A 13267-nucleotide genomic window follows, 5' to 3' on the forward strand; every position below is an offset into this window, starting at 1 on the left:
TTTTGCTTACAGCTTTTTGCGAGGGCAATCCAAAAATATCTATCAGAATTTTAAGTGTGTCTACTTTTGATCCACATTTCTGTTTCCAGAAATATATCCCACAGATTCACCTACATGCTTATTCACTGTATCATGCATTGTCGTTGTGGAAATCAGAGACAGCCCAAATATCCTCCAATAGGAAATGGAGATGTTCACACAACAAAATATATGAAGATAAATTAACAAATGACAGATTTATATGAGCTTACATGGAAGATGTGCCAAGCTAAATTGTTAAAAAGAATATGCAAGTGGCAGGACAGTATGTTTAATACGGTCCAGGGTGTATTAACAAATCACAACACATGTGTGTTGGTATACACAGATGTACACATATTAGTATCTGCTCAGAGAAAATCTGGAACTATGCACCATAAACTGCAAAGAGGGGATATTTTTATTTTCCAGGTCATGTATGTCCACACTTAAAATTTGCAACAAGCATGTACTGTTACTTTCATAATAAAAGAAATGAACATTTCTCCTTGAATCAAAGTTCTTGGTATACTTGTTATCTTTTGCTATGTAACAGATTACCTCCAAACCCAGTAGCTTGAAACAACAAATATTTTTGTTTCTAACTTTCTGGGGGGTCAGGAATCCAGAAGTGGTTTAGCAGGGTTATTATGGTTTGGAATCTCTCATGAAATTGAAGTCAAGTTGTTGGCTGGGGCTGCAGTCATCTGACGGCTTGACTGGGGCTGGAGGATCCACTTCTAAGGTGGCTCACTCACATGGCTGGCAATTTAGTGCTGGTTTTTTAGCAGAAGATCTTACTTCTCTGCTACATGGACTTTTCCATAGGGCTACTTGGGTATTCTCATTACACAGCAACTAGCTTCCCAAAAGCAAGTGATTCGAGAGAGGGAAAGGCAGACACCACAATGTCTTTTATGACCTAACCTCAGAAGTCACACTTTGTCATTTGCACAAAGTCCTACTGGTTACAAAGGTCAACCCTATTTAACATGAAAGAGACTACACAGGGGGCTTGAAACCCTGGGGGTTTCTTGGAGCTTGGCTACCACACAGGTTAAGTCAGACAATAAAGGACTAAGTATTTAATACACTCTTCTCCCCATCCCCCTATTGGCTTAGAGGTACAATATACTCCTTGAGAAAATAGAAAAGGCTTTTCCTAAACTAGTGGAAGACATACAATTATTGGTCCTGAGATTGTGTGTTTAGAAAAAGATACGAAATTGTGTCTGGAGGCTTTTGTTGAGCCTAAAGTATGAGCCTTCAGTATGAGCCTTCCTCATACTCCAGGAAGGCATGAGTATAGTTCTTATATATACTGCACAAAATGCAAATGTACTGCACATGTGACTACTTTGTTTCACATGTGACTGTAAAGACTATTTCCTCCTCCTTTCATGTTACACCAGTGGAGAAGGAGAGATCTGGATTCAATATATTATTCACTATTTCTATTTATTCATCATTTATTAAACCAACATTGTTTTTCCTTCCAAAGGATTAAAGTACTAAATGTTGAACTAGAAAATAATACCGAATAGTTCCCAAACTACAGAGCAAACAGGGAGCAGTAAATAACCAAGTGGGGACAAACCTGTGAGGTGTTTTCTTTGAGATCTGTGCTTGCCTAATTTATGATTATTAATTGGAAAACACATAACTGGCAAAACAGTACTATGAGCCAAAATCCCTAATCAGAAAACTTTTGGGTCAGAAGTATTTTTAACAGGTAATATGGGGCATCCTTGGAAGTTTGGGGGAAGTAACCAAACATATTAATATCTCTGCAGCAAAACATGAATATTCACACTAACAAGGATAAATAAAGACTATAAGCCTCAGGCCAATTCAAATCAGGTTTTGCTGCCAAAGGTGCGACAAACTTCAGATCCCCTCCATCCCCCAGTTTTCTGAACTTTTTGGTAATTTAGATATGGGATTGTGGAACTTGTACTGCAAAACACATTTGAATCCAATAAGATGTCATTGCTATTATTATGGCAAAAATAACCCAGTAGGGTCTCATTCTAAAGGTTTTTTGGATGTTACTTCCCAGTTTTGAGGCCTGATCTCCGTATCTATAAAAATTTCTTCAAAAATGCATGGGTGTTTATAATGTCCCTTGAATCTCTTAAAGCTGCAAGCATATAACTTTGTAAAGAAGCAATGAGCAATATTTCTGGATATTTTTAGTGTCTTGAGGGGCTGGAAGCAGTTTGACTAAGGCTCTAGCAGCCCAACTCCTCAGATTCCATCTGCGCTCCAGAGGGGCAAACACACAGGCCTGGTAGGGAGGGGTTTTTCAAGGGCGTCTGTCTGGGTCTGAAGACGGCAGTCTCAGACTAGGACATGGAAAAAGAGACTACATCTCATCCCAGGAAGCAGCTTGAAGAAGCAGAGAAGATGGGTTTAGGAAGTCTTGTCCATTCTCAGAGGAGGAACAGAAACTAGTAGTGGGATGTTCTGGGGTGGAGACTGAGGGACTTCCAAGATGGAAACTAGAAAACAGGCCTGAGGGTGAAAAACAAGGCTAGTGACCAGCATGATGGCCTCTGCTTCTGGAGGTGCATGCAAGAAGCCTGACCTCAGCCTCCAGATCAGATGCCAGGCTGGGGAGCGGAGTCCCAGTTCCACTTGTGGCTGGAGCTAACTGGGCCAATGATCACACACCTAAGTGGCCAATCACCCAGTTTGCAGAGGAGAGTCCCAGTATAATTATTAACAGTGCCTCTTCTGCTCTCAGAAATGTCCCAGTTGAAATGATAAACTATGTAGTGACCCACAGGGCAGGACAATGAGTAGGTTCTTCCAAGTCACAGGGAAATAAATTTATTCAGAACAGCAGGAGGCAACATGATGGGAGAATCTGCATTATCATTAAGGATAAGAGTGTAAGTGGTAGCTGGGAAGAAAGCCAAGCTGAAAGTTCTGTCAGTGAGATAAACAGGAAAAGAGTCAGGTGATGATGAACTCGGGGAAGGGCAGTGATGAGGAGCTAGACAAGGGATCAGAACCATGACCCTGACTGGCAGGGACAGCACAGTCCACAGAGTCCACAGCTCTATACTGGAGAGGCCCTCCAGCTCCAGATCCCATCCAAATCTTGCCTACATTATCATTTTTTTGATAAGTTCAGATAATTGGAAATCCTACCCAAAAGATTTCTCTCTAAATCCAAGTCTCTCACCACCCATTCCCCCACTACAGCAGGTCAGTTCTCCTTAGACACACCTTCCCGACTAACCTTTCTAAGATACCCCCACCCCATGTGTACCCGTACTCTTCCTTCCCCCATGGACAGGCTTGCTCTACGTTTTTGTTTTTGTATTTTGGGCTTTTTTTTTTGAGAGAGAGAGAGAGAGAGAGAGAGAGAGAGAGAGAGAGAGAGAGGTTGGAGGAGAGAGAATCTTAAGCAGGCTCCACTATCAGCATGGAGCCTGACAGAGGGCTCCATCTCATGAACCATGAGATCATGACCTGAGCCAAAATCAAGAGTCGGGTGCTTAACCAAATGAGTCACCCATGCCACTCTACTGGCATACTATATACTTATTTATTTACTACCTGTCTGCCCCATTAGAATATAACTTACCTGAGGATGCCAGGAAATTTAATCACTGCAATCTCAGCGCTTGTGAAGAGTACCTGGTTTACAGTTGATGCTCAGTATTTATTGAATGAGTGATTCAATGTTATTTATTGCATGTTAGTAGATATTAATCCAATCTTCTTGTCACCTAGCTGAGGTATATTTAGACAGACGATATAAAAGGGCACAAAGACAGTGATTTCAGAGTGCACCTTTAGGGCCTTATTTGTAGGGGCCACTCAGTAAACAGATTAAAATGAATGGAATTCTTGGGGCTAGAGAAAAAACCTGAGCAAAGCGGGGGAATGGAAATTTATAAAGAGCCAGAGCCAGGAGGCACCAAGTTCTAAGGGCTTGGGGAAACAGGAGGGAGAATGAGAATGAACCAAAGACCAATGCCCTCTTCCTTAACAATGTGTCCCAGGTAGAGAGCCTAGACTGCTCTCTATGAAACTGACCACTCACAAGGGCCTCAAGAAATGTCTCAACCTTTGTGGGTCCTCTCCCTAGAAAACAGATCCATGAGAAAAGAGTGTCCCCAAAGCTTTGAGGTCTGAGCATACAAGGGAAGGGAGCCTGTTAGGCTAGACAAGAACAGCAACCCATTCTGCACCTGACACTACTTGGAAAATTCTATGCCTTCAGTTTCGGTATTATACCTTCTACACGGGTGTGTATTGAAGTGGATGGGAACCTGGGCCATTTTGGTAAGAACAGGGCTCTCAGATTAACTATGCTTGACACACAGAAACTGGTACTAGGGTATTTGATGTCCCATATTGCCTAAAGGAAATACTAAGGGTCAGGCCATGGAAAAATCTTGAGAGGTTTTTTTGTTTTTTTTTTTGTTTTTTTTTTTTACATATAAAATAATCAAATACATGAAGAAATCAAGGAAAATTTATTAATAGAAAGATTGTATTTTGGTTTTAACAAAAGTTCCTTTGAAGACAAAAGAATGGGATGGAGTTTCAGAGAGGGACAGTTCAGGCCTGGCTATGACCTTTGGCCAGACATTCTCAGGGATTGGGGCATCTGGAGAAATCCAAATGAAGGCATCCTCACAGACATAACTATTTTTGTTAATCTGTACCTTTGCCTTGAGGGAAATGTCCCTGACCCTCTTTTATGTCCTACTAATGGGATGCAGGACACAAAGGAAGCCTCATCCATCATTTTACCACCCCTACCCCTCACCTCTAGACCCAATATTTAGTTTAGGAGAGGCCACACAACCCAAGCAGGGTCAGTCTTCCCTGGATCCTGGACCCAAGAAAAGTAATTCCTTTGAAAGACACTGTGGGATGTTAAACTGGCTCTGAATCCATTCCACTGGGGCCATGAAATGCATACTTTAGTGTTCCTCTATTCACTAGGCTTTTCTATAATGACTCAAAAGTACTATCATATTTGCCACCAAAACATGCTATTCCGCATTCCCAAGCCAGGAGTCGACAAAGGAACAGCAGAATCTATCATAAATAAATTTCCTGGTTATATATGAAGATCATGAAAATATACATTGGCGCTGGCAGGGACGGAAGGTGGGGCACCTGCTCCTGTGGCTCCTTCTTCTAAAACCTCTACACACATTCCATATCTAGCTACTTATTCCCAACATCCCTGCTATTCTTGGTCCAAACTATGACCATCTCTCACCATGACTACAATAACCTCTCAACTCATCTCTAACTCTCCTCTGGCTCCCCTACACTTTATTCTCTACAGAATCACCAGAGATTATAATGTATAGCAGATCTTTCCTTTCATCCTCCTGCTTAAAACCCTCCAAAGGCTTACCAATGCACTTGGGATAAAATCCAAATTTCTGACAACTGTCTCTGAGGTCCTGTGTAACCTGGGCTGCCTTATCTCTCTAATGGTTCCTTGTTCACTCACCAACCACATCAGCCTTCTTTCTTGTTGTGTGAATATGTCAAATACATTCCTTCCTGAGGGCCTTTTCGGTTCATTCTGAGTGGTCTACCGTGCTCCCTAGATTGGATCAATCCAGGTCTTGCTTGAACATTACCTCCTCAGAGAGGAGGCAGGCTCCCCACGTGGCCCTCCCCCGATACACGGTCACCCTCCACCACACTGTCTTATTTTGCCATCTTCACAGCAATTACTCATACTTCCAATTAACTTGTTTGTTTGTGTGTTTGACTGGTGTCTGCCTCTCTCTTCAGAACACAAGCTCCATGAGAGGAAAGGATTTCATCTTGCTCACTGCTGTAACCCCACTGTGCAGAACGGTGTTTCATACATCATGGGCGCTCAGTCAATACCTGCTGAACAGATAAATGACTGTCACTATAGTTTCTAGAAGTCCAGTCTGTGGTCTATGCTGGATAGGATGCTGACTCTTTACCTTGTAACATCTCAGGATTGTAAGAGACCAACTAATCCAACCTCTCCACTTCACGGATGAGAAATCTGAAATCTCCCAAGGTGACACCGCCAGCAAGTGGTAGAACAGGTCTTCCATGTGCCCTGAAATATGCTCCTGACTCACCCTTCTAAAGGCCCTTCTTTGATCTCTGCACCTCAGTTCTGAGGAATACATAATGAGCTGAACCAACTTCCCATGGAGCCGTGTTCCCTGCCTTCTGTTGCTTCTATATATAGCCAGCTACCCATTCTGACCCATTTTCTTTTCCTTCTCTGTTCTTCAACTCACCTACCCTCTATATCTACAGCCTCCAACCCACAGAGCTTGCCTGCTTCCCTGGCTCTGTGGGGACTGAGCTCCCTGTGGCCTCCGGTCACCTTCTCCTTCATACCCTGTTCTGTGCTGTAGGTTTGGCATACCAGCCCCAACTACCACTGTTACCAAGGTGTCCTTCCCGGCCTCCAAGCCTTTTTGGTAAAAACAAACAAAAAACCTCCAAGAAAACAAACAAACAAAACAGAGTAAAAATACAGGGACTCAGAAATCCTCAGAGTTTTTGTTGAACCTTAGCAAGTCCCGTTGTTTTGCTATTGCTCCTGCCTGGTAGCCAACTGGGTTACATAGAAAGTATATTCTACTTGAGTCCTTTTTTTTTTTTTTTTATGTTTATTTATTTTGAGAGAGAGAGAGACAGAGAGAGAACGTGAGCAGGGGAGGGGCAGACAGAGACGGAGAGAGAGAATCCCAAACAGTCTTTAAGCACTGTCAAGCTCAGAGCGCAGTGTGGGGCGTGATCTCACAAACTGCTAGATCATGACCTGAGCCAAAATCCAGAATCGGATGCTTAACTGACCCAGGCACCCCCTGAGTCCTTTCTTTCTGTGCAGTTCTATATGTATATCCTGCAGTGTGTGCATTTCTTGCAACATGATTCGGTCTCTTTCACGCAACTGGCAGTAATATAAAAGACAAAAAAGTGAGATTCTCTCTCTCCCTTATTCTCTCTGCACCATATCTTAGAAAAAGACACATACTAGTTAGTGAAACCTCCTTTTCATCCATCTATCTAAACGTCCTAATTAAGAAGGGGCAGAGGCCATGTGCTATAGTACTGTATGTATACCCACAGAGCCTCCCGGTGTATCCTACACAACCTTGATTGATGCCTAACTAGACATAGAGTGTCAAGACAGCCAAGAAAGGGAGAATGTTTACTAAAAAAAATAATAATAATAAAGTAGAGAAATGGATTTTTTTCCTCAGTCTCTAGTTTGTCTGAAATTATGTGAAACACTGAGTTAAATGCTAATAGTATATGACAACTTGTAACTTTCAAAGTATCTTCCAGAATTACATCACTGCTAAAACCCACAAACATATCTGGCTTTAGATCTGTGACAACCTAAATAGAAGTTTATAGTGATTTAGATGGAAATAATTCCACCAAGGAATCCAGATGGCATCATAAACCACAACAGAGCAGATTAAGTGGTCTATGAAGTCATTCTCTGCTGTTACCACACACTGAAATGTACAATATGTTTATTATTTAATGAATGCCACACTATTGCAGAATCTTGGAAACAAGACAAAACTAAAATGGTAAAATTTCATTCAACCAAAAAGGGTTTCAGCTTTCTTTTATAACTGTTTTCTTAACAATGCAAAGTATAATGTACATACTAAAAGAAAACTATGTTGGATGGTTCTATCATTCTGAAATCAAGATGACCATAATTCACTGTACACACAAAAATGTCCTTATGTGCATGTCCTTGAAGTACTTGGTAGGTGCTCACTTCATGGTAGCTGATGAAGGAGCGAAGAGGCCAAGGGTCCCAGACTGGGTCTTGCTGATAACCAGTTCTGTCACCTTGGGTAAGTCAACTTCTCTAGACCTCAGTCTTTCACAAGGAGGCCTTGCAAGATCAGGATCCTCAACTAGCCACCATGATTCTACAACTGGCCCTCAAGTCGAACTCGTTAAAGACAAGCAAGGCTGATGCTCCCTGCTTGTCCCATGGCTTTCAAGCCACTCCTCACTTCACCTTTAGAAGCATTCCACTCCTGGAGGTCAGGGCAGCAAGGAAATAAAAAAAGTCATTTGTTCTTAAAACAATTATGGGACTCTGGCCACTCAAATTTTTAATGTCCTTTGTAATGAATATGAGTTGTCCTCTTCTCAGCCTCTTACTGCCCCCTTCTTTTGCCAACAATAACCAATTTTCTTTTGGGTAACTCACTCCTCTCACACTCTCAGGCACAGTTTTGGTGGGATGTTAGCCCCTGTCTCCTTCAGTTCCAAACCTCTAGTACCATGAGGAGGCCTGGAATGGCTTAAGCAACATGGGAATAACCCTCATCCCTGGCCACAATGACTGGCTGAAAGACAGGGCTATAACCCAGCTGAAGACCATGAGACTGGAGACATTAGGAATTTGCTGGAGTTTCTGGGAAAAAGAAGTTTCCTCTCTCTCTATCTTCTACACGTTGTAAGAGACCTTTTTCCCTGCAGGCTAGTGCAAAGATAGAAAGCTAGGAGGTAGTACTGGGTTTTGCCACCCTGACGGGAGAGCATAGCTGCTGGAGCCAGCACTGTGGGGAGCCTGATGGAGGTGAGGCTGCAGAAGATAGAGCAGACAGACATTGACCATCGCTAGTGAAATTGCTGGGTATGTGGACCAAGTCTCACCCAGAAGAAATAAGACTGAATTTTTCCCCTTTGCAAGTAAACAAATTCCCTTTAGTGTTCAAGCCAGTTTTGAGTTTAGTTTTATGTCACTTGCAACTTAAACACCCTTCCTTTTAAACCGATATGAATGTTTAAAAAATTTAAAAAAAGGGGGGGGCGCCTGGGTGGCTCAGTCAGTTAAGCATCCAACTTTGCTCATGATTCATGATTCATCATCGGCTCATGATTCATCCGATCTCACAGTTCATGAGTTCAAGCCCCGCATTGGGCTCTGTGCTAACAGCTCAGAGCCTGGAACCTGCTTCAGATTCTGTGTCTCTCTTGCTCTCTGCCCCTCCCCTGCTCACACTCTGTTTCTCTCTAAAAAATAAACATTTAAAATAAATAAATAAATAAATAAATAAATAAATAAATAAATAAATGTAAGACTATTTCCCTTTTTTACAAAAGAAAACATATCAATATCATAGATGAACACTGAATTGCAGTGCTGTGTTTTTCATTTCATTCATTAAATACCTACCAGGTGACAGGAACGGGGTTGGAAACACATGGGTGAGGAAGGCATTCATAAGGAATTCAGTAGAGAGTAGCAGAGCAATACAGAAAAACTAGCAATTGCAATCAAAGAGCATAATACAAAAGGAGATGTAAGTATTAAATATAATGTTAGCACCAAGTAAGAAATGATGCACTATACTTTGAGAAGCTAAATCAGGCTTTATGGAAGAGATACTTGATCTCACTTCTTGGCAGGATGTGAAATTTACCAGGGATAGCAGAGGGGGAAAAAGGGTCTTCCAGACAAGTTCAGAGCAGTGACACATGAAATTGCATGAAATTTGGGGGGAACTGTTTGGTATACAAGGAGCACAGGAGAGAACAGCAGAAAATGGAGCTAGGGAGGCAGGGCCTTCAAAGCCATGCTGAGGAGCATGTACATGAAGCTAAAGGCAATGAGGAATCCTTGGAGGATGATGAGAGCAATGTGACCACATCTGCATTCAGGAACCACCACTCTGGCAGAAGGGGTGGGGCTCCCCCAGAAGCAGATCCCTGAAATATATCAGGAGAACGATGTCCAAGGCCTAAAGGATACTTGCAGCACTGAGGTGAAGGAATGGAGAGGGCCAATGGTGGGAAGGAGGGACTTAGGGAGGCTGGAGAGTTTGGGGTGACTCTCAGGTTTTTAGGTGGGGTGAATGGTGAAAGGGGAAACAGGCTGAGAGCATATCATTATTCATTATGGTCTGGTTTTCAGCATAATTTTATGAGTCAGTAAAACAGTAAGTATAAAATATATCAATGTTAGAAGATATTACAGATAATTTTTAGGTTGAAATGGGGCAGATGGGTTTGTACCTAAAATGGGGCAATGGGTTGACCTGGCAGGTACACAGAACAAGATAACCTAGGAATCCAGGAAAAGAGAGCGCTCAGAAATGCAGGTTCTAGGCAGGCACCAGAGGGCCCTACCTGGAGCAGCAGCCTCATTTGTCTTTCGTAAGTCAGGCTTGAGAGCCAGTTGTGGGGATCACGGTGGCTTTCTGAGGACCCCCTGATCTCGTCCAGGCCTCTACTTCGCAGTAAGAGAATGAGGTCTGGAGAAGCTACCTCCCCTGGTTATCAGCAGGACCCAGTCTGGAACCCATGGCTCCTCCACCCACAGGTCACTCGGTGGCACTTCCTCATCAGCTGCCATGAACTGAGCATCTATCAGGTCCTTGACATGCCTCTGCACTCATCACTTTCACTTCCCGACCATGATCTGCCCTTTGGTCAATCCTGAAACTGAAAGTACAATAGTCAACTTCATTAGTTGCGTGGCTTGGAATTATGTTATGCCTGGCATGATTCTAACTACCAGCTCCATAATTATTTCCTGGTGCCTAATGGCTAAAAGGCACGAAAGAACCTTCGTTTATGCAAAAGGAAGGACAAAGGGAAAGAGGCCACATCCTGATTTTATGACAACAACAATGACAAATTATTGTATGCTTGGGACCATAATATAAGTATACATTAAAAAAATATGCTTTATGTAAATGTTTATATGTAGACATCGGTTATTAGAATGTCTCTAATTCACTTCAAAATGGAGAAGTAGCAGCACTGTATTCTACACTGCTACTGGCTCTGCATGTTGTAAGAACCCCACATATATTAAACTGGCACAGGCATTCTGGATACATGATCAGAAAGTCGAACAACTGCAATGTTATTCATAGTTTCTTCAATTCCATCAATTCAGAATCTGATGCAGAGAAAGTTTAACCTGACTTGCCTTTGTTGTAGAGATGGAGAATGGGATAATTAAGATTTAGGAAAGAATTTAAGAGACTCAGCTATTGAAAATACTTCAGAACCATGTATACATCTACCTGATAACAGCATTTTGAAAATACTCATCTATTCACTGAAACAGCCACATCAGAATCTCTGTTTGCAATAAACTACCAACATTTTATTTTGGTATTTCACTCATTTATAATGGCCTTCACCAAATTAGACGTATTCTTGACATCTATTAGACGTATTACGTCTATTAGACGTATTAGACGTATAATTGAATGCAGTCAAGATACGCTCTAAAGAGGAAAAGTGTTTATATAGATTAATCACACTCTAAAAATGAATACCACGAGTTTAACAGAATTCACAAACTGAAACGAAACCCACGATTGCAACTATATAATTTACAAAAGTATTTCTTTCAGGATTGCTTGGGAATTGTGAAAGAGAATGAGCAGATGCATTAGATTTAGAAGTTTCAGTAAGTTATAGCCAACTTCAGCCCACTCTGTGAAGTTAGCACCCCACCTTGTGGAAAATAGTAGGTGTTGTTGAATGGAAGCACGCCATGTTAATTTCAGAGGCCATGCTTGATAAATCCTGCAACCACCAAATTGCCACTGAGTTATACACATATGTAGAATAAAAGATACAAAACAAAATATTTCTATTTATTAAAGTAGCAGAAAACTAATGTGTTTCCAAGATACAAGTATACCCGTCCCAAAAGACTGGTCCTTATGATATGTGTTTGGGTTATTTAGAAAATAAATATTTCCTATGCATAGATTACTATTTCCACAGGTGCTTTTACCACTTCTTAGTTTGTTTCAAAACATAACTTTAATTGTTTTCTAATTGTAACTTAGAAAATACAGAAAAATGTTCAAAGACAAAAGCAAACATCAACCATTATTCACAACCAATCGATGATCCCTCTACCCTCTGCACAAACTTAAAAAATATTGGGTCACTTAAATCCTTTCTGTAACTGAAAGCATTCTAAGATGACCTCAGGTTTCTAAAACTGAAATAATTTTTTATCTTTTAATTTCACCAACTTCTTTCCCAATCTCCTGTCATGGTTCAAAAACACACCCACCATTTGTCCGAATGTGTCCTGTGTTTTCCAATTTCCTAGCCCTGAGATCTCTCCTTCCCCTGTATTCAAAGCACTTACTTTTTTTTTAATCAAAGCTATATAAATAAATATATGTATACACACACACACATACACACACACATATATTTGTATGTATGCATGCGTGCACACACACACGGTTTTGAAGTTTCCTATGAGACTCTCAGTTTGGTCAGACACCTGAGGTAATTCATCATCATTACTGGCTTCTTGGAAGCATCCTTTCTGGAGTTCTCTGTCTCCCTGCTCAACTTCCAACTCCCAACCAGTTGCTCTCTAGGTCTGCTGTATGTGGTGGTCTTCATATGGAAACTCCCTTCACTGCCATCCTGAAAATTTCCTTCATTTCTCTTCTGGGCTGGAACCTAGATTCTAGGACCACAGTCTTCCTCCTTCTTAGGTCCTCCTTGTTTTGGTGGAGCACATCCTCTATGAAACGTCATATGGGAACTGGTGTGAGGATTGCTCTAATCATTATTCTGAATGCCACTTGGACTCCGAACGTGACTCATTTTCCTTCGCTTTTTGGAAATTTTATCTTCAGTTCTGAAATTGCATGATGATATATCTTCTGTGACTATAGTTTTACTGGGCTGGGGATATTCCTTTAGTTTGAAGTTCACATCCTTTAGTTGTAGGCATTTTTCTTGGGTGATTTTTTTTTTTAATGACACCTGCCTGTGTTATTGTTCTTTCTGGATAGTAGCCTTCCAACATCCAGTTTGATTATCTAATTTTATTATCTTTTCTCTGTTGGTTTTATCTTTTTGTTCCGCTTTATACCAGAATTCTTCAACATGATCTTCCAATATTTTCATTTTTTTATTCCTACATCAAAATTTTAATAGGCAAGGATCTTTCTAGCTATATGAGGTTTTTTTAAAAAATGGATATCATTCTTTATTTAAAGACACAATGTCCTTTCATTTCCCCGAAGATACTGTTTTCCTTTAAGCCCCTCCCCTATGCCCTGGCTCATGATTTGCCCTTTCCTCTGATTCCTTTTCTCAAAGTTGCTTCCTCAAATAGTTTTGCTTTTTCTTATGTTGAGACTTCCCTCCAATGTCTGTAACTGTGGATGTCAGTTCACGCCAGTGATTCTCAGGATGGGGGTGGATTTCTCCCCCAGGGACATTCAAG

General features: G+C 41.3%; 1 protein-coding gene across 2 annotated transcripts in view; it reads right to left on the reverse strand.

The window, feature by feature from the left end:
• ALG14 (ALG14 UDP-N-acetylglucosaminyltransferase subunit) overlaps window positions 1–13267 on the reverse strand; it is a 107652-nt gene that overhangs the window by 70931 nt on the left and 23454 nt on the right. The window lies entirely within an intron of this gene.

The sequence above is a fragment of the Felis catus genome, chromosome C1, assembly GCF_018350175.1.
Source record: "Felis catus isolate Fca126 chromosome C1, F.catus_Fca126_mat1.0, whole genome shotgun sequence".
Lineage (NCBI taxonomy): Eukaryota > Metazoa > Chordata > Mammalia > Carnivora > Felidae > Felis > Felis catus.